Source organism: Lolium rigidum, chromosome 1, assembly GCF_022539505.1.
Source record: "Lolium rigidum isolate FL_2022 chromosome 1, APGP_CSIRO_Lrig_0.1, whole genome shotgun sequence".
Taxonomy (NCBI): domain Eukaryota; kingdom Viridiplantae; phylum Streptophyta; class Magnoliopsida; order Poales; family Poaceae; genus Lolium; species Lolium rigidum.
Genome location: NC_061508.1, coordinates 109,627,049 through 109,641,157, shown reverse-complemented (window position 1 = coordinate 109,641,157; position 14,109 = coordinate 109,627,049).

Genomic DNA, 14,109 nt, shown 5'->3' with positions numbered 1-14,109 from the left:
GACACTCAGAGGATCCTTGCAACAAATGAAGCTAGGGGTTTTCCAGGGATGTTTGGAAGCATTGACTGCATGCATTGGCAATGGAAGAACTGTCCGTTTGCGTGGCAGGGAAATGTACAAGGGTCACAAAAAGGGCTGCACTGTGATACTTGAAGCAGTGGCTACCCATGATCTCTGGATTTGGCACTCTTTCTTTGGTATGCCTGGATCCAACAATGACATCAACGTCTTAAACAGCTCCCCGGTCTTTTCCAAGCTTGTTGAGGGTCATGCTCCCCCGGTGGACTATGTGATCAATGGTCGGCACTACAACAAAGGATACTACCTTGCAGACGGTATCTATCCAAAGTGGGCAACATTTGTGAAGACTATCTCGAACCCTAGCACCCCCAAACTTTGCGAGTTTGTCGGGAAACAAGAAGCTTGCCGAAAAGACGTCGAGCGTGCATTTGGTGTCCTCCAGCAGAGATTTGCTCGTCGTCCGGTTCCCCGCTATGACTTGGTCCAAAGATCAGATGTGGGAGGTGATGAACCGCTGTGTGTGCCTACACAATATGATTATTGAAAATGAGCGAAAGCATCCGGTTCCTCTGGCTGAGCAAGAAGCACCATATGAGAGAGAGGGTCCTCTTGCACAGCCTAATCACCAGGTGCCTCCATTCCATCATGGGCCGCCTTCATTGCTATGCGCCAGGAGATTCGAGACTCTACAATGCATCAGCTGCTGCAAGATGATCTGGTGGAGCACATATGGAGGCTCCGAGGCAATGCCAACGCCGACGCCAACTAGTCTGTCTTAATTTGTTTGAAAAATTGTTAAACATTGTACTGATTATCGCCGAATTTGTTTCAGCAATTTTCGTACTCTTGGTCGCCGAACTTGTTAAATTTTATGTTAAATTTGTTTGAAATATGTCAAATGGTCGAGGTTGGGGGTTTCCTGCCGGGGGGACGGCTGGAACTTCGGCGCTCCCCAGGCCAAATCTTCCTCCAATCCGGACGAAAATTTCGCGATTTGGGCGTGGGGAGCGCCAACGAGTGGGGATGCTCTAAGGTTAACACTTTATGTGGTACAATAACTAGTATGTTATTCTTTCGGTTATAGCGGAAGACACATGTGACTTTGTCTACTTATAAAAAATATCTAGTGACTACCGTTTTTACTTCATGACGTGTTCATGGGTTAGTGGTATTGAATTGCAGATAACTGAAAAGTTCGCCCAAAAAAAGTACAACTCGTATAATCCTTGATCGGTAATTTTAGTTAGTCGCGTTAACCACTTTGTAGTAGTTTTTCACGAGGCGGAAACTACCTAAACTTTTCCCAAAAGCAATTTCCCATTATAAATCTATTGGGCGCATATTTCTTCGATGGTAATTTTCCCAAAGGCACGCAGGCAGGCGTGGTAATTTTTACACAGATATGTAACCTCAGCCATACTTCTAGACCAGTAGTTATTCCCCGATGCATAATTCTTCAGCGATAATTCCCAAAAAATAACCCAATATTCACCACCTCAGCTCCATTACTTGGGGAAAATCATGTTATGTTCTTCTATAGTACAATCGAAAAAATATGCTTGCTCCACCGTCTTTCGCCTCTTTCACCTAGGAGAGTGATGGGACTACTTCCTTAAAGAGCCTTTCGTTCGGGCCGGCAGGAGGGGCCCTGTGAACCATGGCATTTTGTTTTGCTTTTTAAAATTTCTGAATTCAATAGTAATTTAATTACCCCTCCAATTTTTTATTGGGGTATAATTCTTGCACGGAAATTTTAATTTGTCGCCATAAGTATTTTGTAGTAGTTTTTTGCGAGGCGGAAACTACCTAATTTTTTTCCGAAAGCAATTTCCCGGTAGAAATCTTTTTAGGGTGCATATTTCTGTGACAAAACGATACCTCGTTTTTCCATTAACTGTGCGCGGTAATTTCTCAATGACACGCAAGCGTGGTAATTTTTACACGAATCTTCAACCTCAACCGTACCACATGTTAGTAGTTCGTCACTTAGTAGTTCGTCACTGATGCATAATTCTTCAAGAGTAATTCCCAAAAAAATCCAACACCTCCTCTACCCGGGAAAATAATGATGTGTTCTTCTACGGTACCATCAAAAAATATAATTGCTCCACCATTCGTCGCCTCTTTCACCTTGGAAGGATACTATTACCTCCTTCTATGATACCTTTAGAATGATATACTTACTCCATCACCCGCCGCCTCTTTCAATGAGAGAAAATAATATCATTTTCTTTTGTAGCAATTCCAGAAACAAAAATACTCCACCATCTGTCGCCTCTTTTAGTCCACGAAAATGCTATAGCCTTCCTTCCGGTATGTATGAAAAGAACTTGCTCTGTCGTACATCAAATCTTTAAACCGGTGCGCGTTGTACTCGCTCCAGGAACTGCACCAAAAATACAACTTCTAAAAGCAAAGGGTATTTTTAAGATGTTATAAATAAGTGATTTTATACTTTTATCCTTCGTGTCTATCCCCGATTGAGGATTTTCACCCTTCTATTTCTGCTTCTTCTTCCCACAATTGAGATTTCTATTACGGAACAATATCGCGCTCGCGCATTCTTTGTGAGGAAATCACTTTTTTCAACGCTGCCTATGTGCGTTGAGAAAAAAATAGTCCATGGTGCTACAATACGCCTTTTACGTTTCTTGATCAGTATTCCCTCATCGAAATAGGTTTTCGCTCCGCTATATAAATATAGCAATCAACTGATACATCGAGCAAGCTAGGGCCGCAGCACAACCAAACCGAAAGAAAAAATACAGAGGGAAAAGAAACTAATGCCGTCACCGGCAGATCGAGGAAAACGAGGACGGCCCGCAACCGTTGCGTCCTCCGGAGAAGTAGTACTTCCACACCAACACTTTGCAGTACTTCAAATAATAATCCATATATTGTAGTACTCAACATACTATAACAAATTGTCTAACAGCTAAGGTCGCGGAGTAAATATAATGTCTGTTTAATCTTCTTTTCTGTAGTTATAGCTAGTTGTACCCTCGGAGATGTGCACTTAGTTTATGCGCACAAAGATCCCAGCATGTTTCTTGCAGAGGAGCACACAAAGGGCAATTTTTTCAAGTTCCAACAAAGGCTCTATGGATTACATTAACTAATGAAGCTGGCCAGGGCACACGCAATTATACTAGGATAATGTTAAATGGTAAACCTTTTTAGGCGAGATATTGTTGTAAACCTGAGCTCGTAGTACAGTTAGCTAGCTTTCTCCAGATTATAGAACTGCAGCGCTATGATGTTGGCAACAGAGCATGCATGTGCAAGCATGCCCGTTTTGTTCCCAGCTAGACCGAGAGCAGCAATTGCACAAAACACACATAGCAGCTCTGATCCCATCGTAGTAGCTCAAAAACCGATCCTGTTGAAACAAACGAAAACAAACCTGTAGTCCGGTACTCGTAGAAGCTATTAACATCCTGCTTGATGGCGCCTTCGTTCTGGTTGAGGATTGGGAGTTCAGAAATTTGATCGATGCATTGTGCACTGGTGGAGAAGACAACTACCAATGAATCGAAATGCCCAGCGATCTCTTGGTTCTATCCATCGGACCAGATCGCGTGATAGCTCTATCTGTCGGCGTACCTCCGCTAGCTAATTAAGCAGTCGGCTGATGAACTTTCGCAGAGTGCGTGCGATCCGTCTTTTGCTGCACGCATGTGATGATTCCCATCGATCGCACGAGCACGAAGAGAGGAGCTGGCCTGTGGCCTGGAGGATGAAGCATGCATGTGGCCATGTGTTGTCGCCGGACGGACGGATCCATGCATGGTCCTCGCACTCGCAGGCATGTATTCCGCATGTGGATAATTCAGCCACTTGCTGAATCCACCAATCGTTTGCTCCTGAACAAGTGAACAGTGTATGCATTTGTTGTTTGCATGAAGTGCTGCAGTAGTGTGGGCTTTCACGCCCTTGTCGACCACGCCCGGTATGTGTTTTCCAGATGATCGAACGCCCCTTATCCTCACGCCGGACGACGGACGTGGTTCCGTGGGAGGGACGCCGGCCGGGGTGGCGCTCGCGGCAGGACCATATGCATGCATCGATCGATCCCGCGCCCGCGCCCGCGTGCTCAATGATCGTGCCGGCGCCGCCACCGTGGGCCGCCTGACCGACGGATCAATGAATGCTGCTCAGGCAACGCGATGGTGGTCGCATCGCATGGGGATGTATACGCAGGTGATCGATCGACAGCGAACCCCTCCATGCAGGGGACGACGAGCTAGCCTAGATGCCTGTCTAGCTAGGAGAGTGACCCATCCTCTAACGCACGCACTTGTCCAGCTTCGATCGGTCCGCGAGAATGACCGCTAGTCGCTCGATCGGCACGCGTGCAGTTGGTTGAGTGGTTAACCGCGCGGTCCGCGCAGGCATGTACCTCTGGTGGGCCGCACGATCTGCTGCGTGTGTGCTCGAGATGATCCGGCCCACCCCGCAAGAACGCTTGTTCTTCGCTGAAACCTCTAGTAGCATGGATGGGAAACTACAATCACCAACTAGTTGCGGCTGTACCTTATTTTTTTTACACTTAATTTTTTTTAAATGTAAAATAAAATTGTGAACCTAAATAGTGTTGTACCTTGTGTATCTGTAAAGTTTAATCCAAAAATATCATATGTAATCTACACAAAAAGAATAAATTATGTGTAAGTAGTACATGTCACTATTCACTTATGTCTTCTCTATTTTGCGCAGGTCACATATGATCATATTTTGACACAAAAAATTTGCAGGTTCAAAACATACTCCCTCCGTTTCTAGATATAAGCCATATAGTTTTTTGAGAAAAAGTTCAGAATATAAGGTGTATTGCATTGCACATATGGACAATATTTTTAGAAATTTGATTACGTTTTCTTATCTTATGCAAAGTTTTCTATTATCTTGTGTTAATTGCATAGGGTTAATCCCGCCCAAACATGGTGTAATTTTTCCAAAAATTGCATTCTTTAATTTCCGTGCCAGAAACTATATGGCTTATATTTAGAAACATATGGAGTATGTTATAACCAATGTCCTTAATTTTGTTTAAAAAATTTGGAAACTTGGAATTGTCACAAAAGAAGTAGGGTGCACCCGCAACTAGTTTCAGAATATTCCCTCTCTGGACTGGATGATGCGTCAGTCCTATACACCGATCAGGTCGGTGCCTACAAGGCACCGCACACCTTGGTCGGATATTGGGCCTAGCCCATTTAGCTTTATTTTCGTTTTCTGTTTCTGTTTTTCTTTTTTCATGTTTTCTTTTCTATTTCTTTTTTTGTTTTATTTTTTTGTTTTTGTTTAAAATTAAATGCGAGAATTAATAAAATAAAAACAAAACAAAAGCGAATTTTTTTAAATATGCAAATTGTTCAAAATTGAAAATTGTTCAAATTCGAGAAAATGTTAAGATTAGAAAAATGTTCAAATTCGTAAATTGTTCATATATAAAAAATAAGTATTTTCAAAAATAATGTTTTCAAATTTTAGAAAATATACAAATTTAAAATATGTTCATATTTGATGCGTGCAGTTAACACACGTCCGTTGGGAACCCCAAGAGGAAGGTGTGATGCGTACAGTAGCAAGTTTTCCCTCAGTAAGAAACCAAGGTTATCGAACCAGTAGGAGTCAAGGAACACGTGAAGGTTGTTGGTGACGGAGTGTAGTGCGGCGCAACACCGGGGATTCCGGCGCCAACGTGGAACCTGCACAACACAATCAAAATACTTTGCCCCAACGTAACAGTGAGGTTGTCAATCTCACCGACTTGCTGAAAACAAAGGATTAACCGTATAGTGTGGAAGATGATGTTTGTTTGCGAAGAACAGTAAAGAACAAGTATTGCAGTAGATTGTATTTCAGATGTAAAGAATGGACCGGGATCCACAGTTCACTAGTGGTGTCTCTCCCATAAGATAAATAGCATGTTGGGTGAACAAATTACAGTTGGGCAATTGACAAATAGAGAGGGCATAACAATGCACATACATATCACGATGACTACTATGAGATTTAATCAGGGCATTACGACAAAGTACATAGACCGCTATCCAGCATGCATCTATGCCTAAAAAGTCCACTTTCAGGTTATCATCCGAACCTCTTCCAGTATTAAGTTGCAAACAACAGACAATTGTATTAAGTATGGTGCGTAATGTAATCAACACAAATATCCTTAGACAAAACATTGATGTTTTATCCCTAGTGGCAACAGCACATCCACAACCTTAGAACTTTCTCATCATCGTCCCGCATTCAATGGAGGCATGAACCCACTATCGAGCATAAATACTCCCTCTTGAAGTTACAAGTATCAACTTGGCCGAGCCTCTACTAGCAACGGAGAGCATGCAAAAACATAAACAACACATATATGATAGATTGATAATCAACTTGACATAGTATTCCATATTCATCGGATCCCAACAAACACAACATGTAGCATTACAAATAGATGATCTTGATCATGATAGGCAGCTCACAAGATCTAACATGATAGCACAATAAGGAGAAGACAACCATCTAGCTACTGCTATGGACCCATAGTCCAGGGGTGAACTACTCACACATCAATCCGGAGGCGATCATGGCGATGAAGAGTCCTCCGGGAGATGATTCCCCTCTCCGGCAGGGTGCCGGAGGCGATCTCCTGATGACAAGGGATTAACTTATCAATGCCTACGGATTGTAGACTAGGGTTTCGTTGGATGTAGAGGGCAAGTAGATCTCGAAGGTTTCAGCCAAAAAGTGCTCGACAATGTAAAAACTAGGGTTGTGTTGACAGTAGATTCGATCCCTTTCTTTGTCCCTCGACCCCCCCTTATATAGGAGGTGGAGTCGAGGGTTTCGTAATATACAAGTTTACAGATTCCGGGAGGGTTTCTGACCCGTCCCGCAAGATTACAAACGATAACTTCTATTACAACTCTAACTTTCCTTAACAATATCTTTGGGCTTCCGAATCTTCTTATTCTTCGGGTCGTGGGCCTTCATCAAACCCCGGGTACCACTTTCGGCAGGCCCATTGGGTGTGCCTATGTCAGTAGCCCCCGAGATTTTGCTTGAATCGCAGAATCAAGGAAAATCTCCACTTTTATATTTATTCGACAACTCTGAATTTTCGCACATATCTTTGCATACAAATTTCTATATTATACAGGGATAATGGTAATTGGGGCTAGTTCATCTGACGGATCGGGTACTAGTTAACTCGCTCTAGTGGCAATCCGCAAAAACCTACTTCAAGATCACGTCCCCGGACATGATCTCGGGATACTCGGTGTAAACTTCGACAGGCGCCGCTTAAGGTCTTACCATTCGTCGAGTCCCGGTCATATTTATCGGGTACCTAACGCGTCCGTTAGGATTTTTCTTCGTATCCGTTGATACGGAAAAAAGTAGCAAACCGACGTCGAGACGGCGCCACGCCGCACGAACGGATCCGGGGTCTTACCTTCGCAAATTTTGCGGCATTCGTGAGATTTATTCGCAACTTTGGCGCTCTGAGAATATATTGTCGAGTGCTTATTCGGCTGTTGGAATAGCACATTTTATTGAGTCAACGGATGGCTTATATTGCTTTCCCGATGGGAGTATATGTAGAGTTATTTTAACTCGAAATATACCCTCTTGTTCTTCTATTTTTCTTTTTTATAATTTCATCGGGCACGCGAACAGCGTTACCGATGGGAGTAGCCCCCGAGGCTACAGCCAAGAACTTGTGCTTGGGTGTAGGCTCCACATTTTATGCCGCTATATTTTCTTTTTCTCCCGAAACCTTTTAAATCTCTCGGGTGCGCGAACAGCGCTCTCGATGGGAGTAGCCCCCGAGGCTATGAGCAAATATTTTATATTTGATCATAGGCTCATATCATTTCTATTTTGTCTTTCTCAAACTTTTCATTGTTTCCGAAGTAGCCCCCGAGCATTTGGGCAAAAACTTGTTTTTGTTCAAAGGCTCCCGAAATAATCAATGATCTTTTCCTGTCGAAATTCTTGCCAAGCGTCTTTGTCGAAAGTTTCTTTTATCAGGGTGACATCATTGCTTACGATAGCCATGATTACTGAATCGGGAACATGCGAGAACCGCTTCTCTCTCTGCCTTGTGGGTCTCATTTTCCTATCCAATTGACACGTCGTGCAAGTGGGGGACACACGTCCTCCGCTTTTTCTGGCACTTATACTGCATCGTCTGTTCATTCACTTCTCAGTAAAAATCCATTTTTACCCCTTGTCTACGTGTTGGCTATCTGCGTCATAATTTTTCCATCCAACGGTTGCCTCGACTCGCCGCACCACTACATAAGGCCATCGTCTTCCTCCTTCAGCACTTTCGCTCGCGCCGCACCTCTGTTCTTTCTTTACGAAAATTCTCCGCTGCGCCCAGATCTCTTTGTGCTCTTTCGCCCTTGCGCTCTTCTACTCCACGCTTGTTGATGCCGCCGCGCAAACTCATCAGGAACAGCACTCCAGAATCACAGATGGCTACGGAAGATCTGGGGAATTTGGAGTGGGAGAGATCCAAAATCTCTCAACAGGATATCAATATGCTGAAGAAACTTGGCATCAGCGGGAAACAAGACGCGCTGCGCTTCCCCAAGGAAGAAAGCTACCCAGCTCCGCCAATGCAATATCGGGTTAGTTTTGTCGACCACCTTATCCGTGGTCTTTCCACCCCCATCCATGATTTCCTTCGTGGGTTGCTTTTCATGTATGGACTGCAACTTCACCATCTTACTCCCAACTCCATTCTCCACATTTCTATCTTTATCACATTGTGTGAAGCTTTTCTTGGGATCCAGCCCTAACTGGTCCCTATGGAAACGTATCTTTTTTTGTCGCCGTAATGGCTCTCCCAACGTCGCCTATAACATAGGCGGCGTTGTGATATGCGTCCGCCCTGACGTTGAATACTTCGACGTCAAATTCCCTGATTCAGTTCAAGGGTGGCGCAAAAAATGGCTGTACATCCACGAGGAGAATCATGGCTCTGTTGAAGACAACATCCCTCCTTTTGATGGTGCCGAAAAAATCTGTCGTCGCCGATCCTGGGATGCCGAGGCTACCGACGAAGAAAAGACGGCGACAGAAGCATTGATGACCCGTATCCACGATCTGCAAAACACCCGTGGCAAAGAATTGTCGGGTATCCAGATCACAGCGTATTTCCTTAGAATCAGAGTGCAGCCTCTTCAGGCTCGCAAAAATCCCCTCTGGAAGTATACTGGCGACGATGATGTGGATCGTTTGTCGGTGGATTTATCGGTTAAAGATTTAGAAAAACTTGTCCGAAAAATCTATTCTCTCAGCAAGAAAGATCCTATCCCTTCTTCTTGTCGCGTAAAACCTTACAGCGCCACCAATGCGCTTCCCAAGGTAACCTTTGCCGACTTTCTCATATTTGTTTGACATCCTTTTCATAACTCTTTTATTGACATCTCATTTTTTTATAGAATCATCCAAGCCTTGTCTCTCTTCCTCCCCTTCCTGAGGGCGGAGAAGTCGAAGAACGAGCCGTTGTTACTGATGACAACCAAGATGCTCCATCCTTTGAGAATGAACCCGCAGGTTCTCGAAAATCTGCGGGATCCTCTGAAAAAGAGGCTGCCTCTGAAGCTACCGCATCGGCACAATCTCCTCCTCCTGCTGTTTCTCCGAAGAACAAAAGGAAAAGGACAGATGTCGAAGAAAGGACAGACGTTGAAAATTCCGGCACTTCCAAAGCCGAAGAACCTGCTCCTTCACGTCAAAAGGCAGCTTTCGATCCATATCTTGACGCCCTCATTAGTTCGTAAGTTATTCTGTGGCTCTCGCTGTTTTAATTCTTGAAAGTTTTCGTCTGTATACCTTCTTATACTTCCGCAATGTAATTGCAGTGGTGATGAGGAAGAAGTGCCAGCTATTGATGCACCTACTCGAACGAGTACTTCGCATACTCTAGTTATTTCTGAAGTGCCAGTTGAAGGAGAAGAATCTTCGCCTCCTCAACAAAATATCGACGCACCTATTCGTCCTGCAAGCCCTCTCGTCCCTTCTTCAAAAAGGGCAAGGGTTGAAACAATCATGGAGCCTACCTTGCAATTGGGTAGCTCCTCGACTCCTCTTTTGGATGATGTAAGTCCTCAACTGTTTTCTGACGTTGTCGATGATTTCATTAGTTGCTTCTTTTTGATATTGTGCTATCACACTCTTTTTTTCTTACCGACGTTTTCTTTCTCTATCTTTCTTGTAATAGCCTTTGATTAAGGAATTCATCCGCTTCGGTGCCCAATTCGTTGGGTACCGCGATTATGCTAGCAAAGCTGAAGGTAATGTCTTTATGCTTCTCTTTACCCTTGCTTTCTTACTCCTTTCTTGTCATGATTTTAACTAGATTTAACTATCTTGGCAGAAAAACTGGCGGAAGCCAACGAGCGTGCCAACACACTTGCTCAAAAATTAAAGCAAAGTGAGGAGGCTCGTAAGAAGGCCGAATCAGATGCTAGTAAGGCTAAGGTGGAGGCTGATAAGGCCAAAGCCGATGCTGCTGGTGTCGAAGAACTTAGGAAGAGGCTTCACGATGCCGAGACTTCGCTGAGCGAGCATATAACCGCACAATCTGCTCGTGAAGAGGCGATTATTAAACGTCTGAAGTCGCAAAACCGTCGCTTTGTCAGTGAGTACCTGAACCATTTTGTATTCTTTTGGACTTGCTTTTCTTTACTTGTCTGTTGATCAATAAATTTCTGTCTCGACAGATTCAACATCTCAAGAATTTGAACTTGAAGATCCCGACAATGATCCTCTTCTTGATACACTTGCGTTCCTTGAGTTTCATGGAACAGAAACACGTGAAGGCATTAACCAAGCCAAGGAAGGACTGTCACGGCTCTTCCCTTACTTCTTCCCGAAGAAAGAGGAACCCGCGACTTTTCTTGCTCTTGCTAAGTGCTTTAATCCACCAGAAGATCTTGGACTGAAGTTGCGCCAAGAAAATATGAAGGTCGTTGTTGAAAGCACTATCGCTCTGGTTGCTGACAGTCAGCAACATGTCGACTGGACCAAAGTTGGCGACACACAGGAGATGGAGACCACGAAGTGGCGATCACTGATCAAAGCTGCGAAACCCAACACAAAGAAGATCCTCGCTTATCTTGGATTCAAGCCTACTCCTGCCCCTAGCTCATCAAAGCCGGAGGTCTAGTAGAATTCCTTATCTTTTTTTCTATTTTTTATTTTCTTGTTCCTTCTGAAGTTGTCGCCACAGTAACTTTGGCTTCCACTGTCGTAGTATTTCTTTTGAAGACTCCTCCTGTAATATCTGTGTGAATATCTCGAGAATCAATGGAATTCTATTTTGTGTGATCATTGATACTGAAATTTTGCTTTTCCAGTTGATATTTGATAACTACTCCGCAAATCCTCATCCTGCCGACGTTTTTCCTGCTTCCTCCTTTTCGAAGAAAATACTTGTTACTGATGATCTTGTCGAAGGTTCTTCAATGAAACACCCCCCGCAAGATTTGCAAGAACTTCGCCAACAGCTTCAGTCTATGAAAAAGCAGACTCTTGCGATGATGGAACAATCTCGCAAAGCATCCGAAAGGGAGAGTATTGCCCGTCAACAAGCTGAAGAAGCCATGGCTTCCAAGGAAGCTGCTATTTCGGAAGCTGAGAAAGCAACTGCTCGAGAAAATTTGATGCTCGATTTAATAATTGAAGCCAGTGCGGACATGTCAGGTATGCTTTTGCAAACCCAGACTCCTTCTGTTTTTCTTGTTACTTCTTTTCCGAGATTCTTATGCTCTCGCCGAATAGGTTCCTTTCTCGACGCCGCTGCAGAAGACGAAAGGGTAAATGCAAGGACAAACCTCCTTGTTAACCTTTCTCTTGACCATGGTTCTATTTTCTGGGCCACCCCAGAACGTACCCGACAGATTGTCAGGTTCCAAGATCGTTCGTGCCAAGTTCGGGGATTTCTTGAGTTTTGTTCCAGCACTTTATCCAAGATTTTCAATGCTATGTTTCCTCGGAATGTTCAACCAAAATCTCTCCTCGAACTGATGGAGAAATTTAAGGATATGCAGAAGATCCATAGCTTTGTAAGGGCTCAATTGATAGCTGGTGCCAAGGTTACCCTTATTATGCTTCAAATCTACCATCCCAAACTTGATATGACGAAGGTAGTGGAGACTGTGCATACTAAGCTGAGGCAGCGGCCAAGAGGTGTTGATAGAATCAATGCACGGATCGCCCCAGTAGCTGAGGAAATAATTGATGATCTTCTTCGGATGGACGCCGACTTTTTTCAGACGGCCATTATGCAGACTTTTTGGGTGCTGCTCCCGAAGAAGCCAGAGTAAATATTGACGACTTGTTGGGTCGTAACTGAGTTTGTATTTGTCGATAAGATCTATATCTTCACTGTGTGTACATTGTAAGTTGTATATACTTTTCTTCATTCAAGCCCCCGAGTGTTTTGATATCAAATCCTTGTGTTGTATGTGCGAGGTTTTAAACCAAAGCAACCGGGTTTTTGTACTATTTTTGCGGGTACTAGCCCCCGAGTGTTTTGCTCTTGTTTTGACTGCTATTTTGTATCTTTGCTTTATTTGGCGAGGTATTTTGTACCAAGGCGAAATAACTTTGTCAGTTGAACCCATCTATATTGTATATATATTGTAGCTTCAGCATGTCGACGGAAAAAATATATGTTTCCACTATCTTTATTATATTGCAGCACCGCGAGCCCGCCTCATTAAAAACCTTTTCCGGCCCCACTCGGTTCCCCGAAAAAGGAAAAGAGTGCGTCTGAAAACTCACGGGCGTTTCAGTACATTGTATTTTTACAAGGAGAGCTATATTTTGATACTAGGCGTAGAAATGCCTTAGCTGCGCTACGTTCCAGGGGTTTTTCTCGGGAACCCCTGTCTTCTTATCCTTGATCCTGTATGCTCCTCCTTCGATGACTTCTGTGACGATGTAAGGGCCGAGCCATGGTGACTCGAGTTTTTCCGTACGATCTTGATTTAGTCGCAGAACTAAGTCTCCCACTTGAAAGGACCTTGGTCGCAAACGTCGACTGTGGTAATTTTTGAGGTCTTGCTGATATTTAGTGACCCTTGATAGTACTTCATCTCGAGCTTCGTCGAGTGCATCGACGTCGTCTTCCAATGCTCTTCCAGAAGTTTCTTCATTGTATTTCGTGACTCTCGGAGAGTCGTGCTCTATTTCTATTGGCAGTACTGCTTCTGCCCCATGGACCAGAAAAAACGGAGTCTCCTGTGTCACTGTATTTGGCGTTGTTCGGATGCTCCATAACACGCTCGGCAACTCTTCTGGCCAAGTGTGTCGAGCTTTTTCCAGTGGCCCTAACAGACGCTTCTTGATGCCATTGCAGATGATACCGTTGGCTTTCTCGACTTGACCATTAGTTTGAGGATGCGCAACTGACGCGAAATGCAATTTGATACCTACTTCTGCGCAATATGCCTTGAATTCCTTGGATGTGAAGTTACTGCCATTGTCCGTGACGATGCTGTGAGGTACCCCAAACCGAAAAACAATGCTCTTTACGAATTTTATTGCTGACGCTGCATCTGGTGAATTTATCGGCTTCGCTTCTATCCACTTGGTGAATTTGTCGACAGCGACGAGCATATACTCGTATCCTCCTGGCGAAGCTTTGTGTAACTTTCCTACCATGTCGAGACCCCATTGAGCAAAGGGCCAAGATAAGGGTATTGGCATTAACTCTGCTGCCGGAGAGTGAGGTTTTGCGGCAAATCTCTGGCACGCATCACAGGTTCGCACTATTTCCTTCGCATCCTCAATTGCCGTTAACCAGTAAAATCCAGCTCGAAAAACCTTGGCCGCAATAGCTCGGCTACTTGCGTGATGACCGCACACTCCTTCGTGTACTTCCTTCAGAATTACTCTTCCTTCGTCGGGTGTCACGCACCTCTGTAGCACACCCGAAATACTTCGCTTATACAACTCCCCTTTGACCACAGTAAAAGCTTTAGAACGTCTAATTATCCGCCTTGCTTCAACTGGATCGTCGGGTATTGTTTTCCTTAGGATATATGATATGTATGCTTGCAT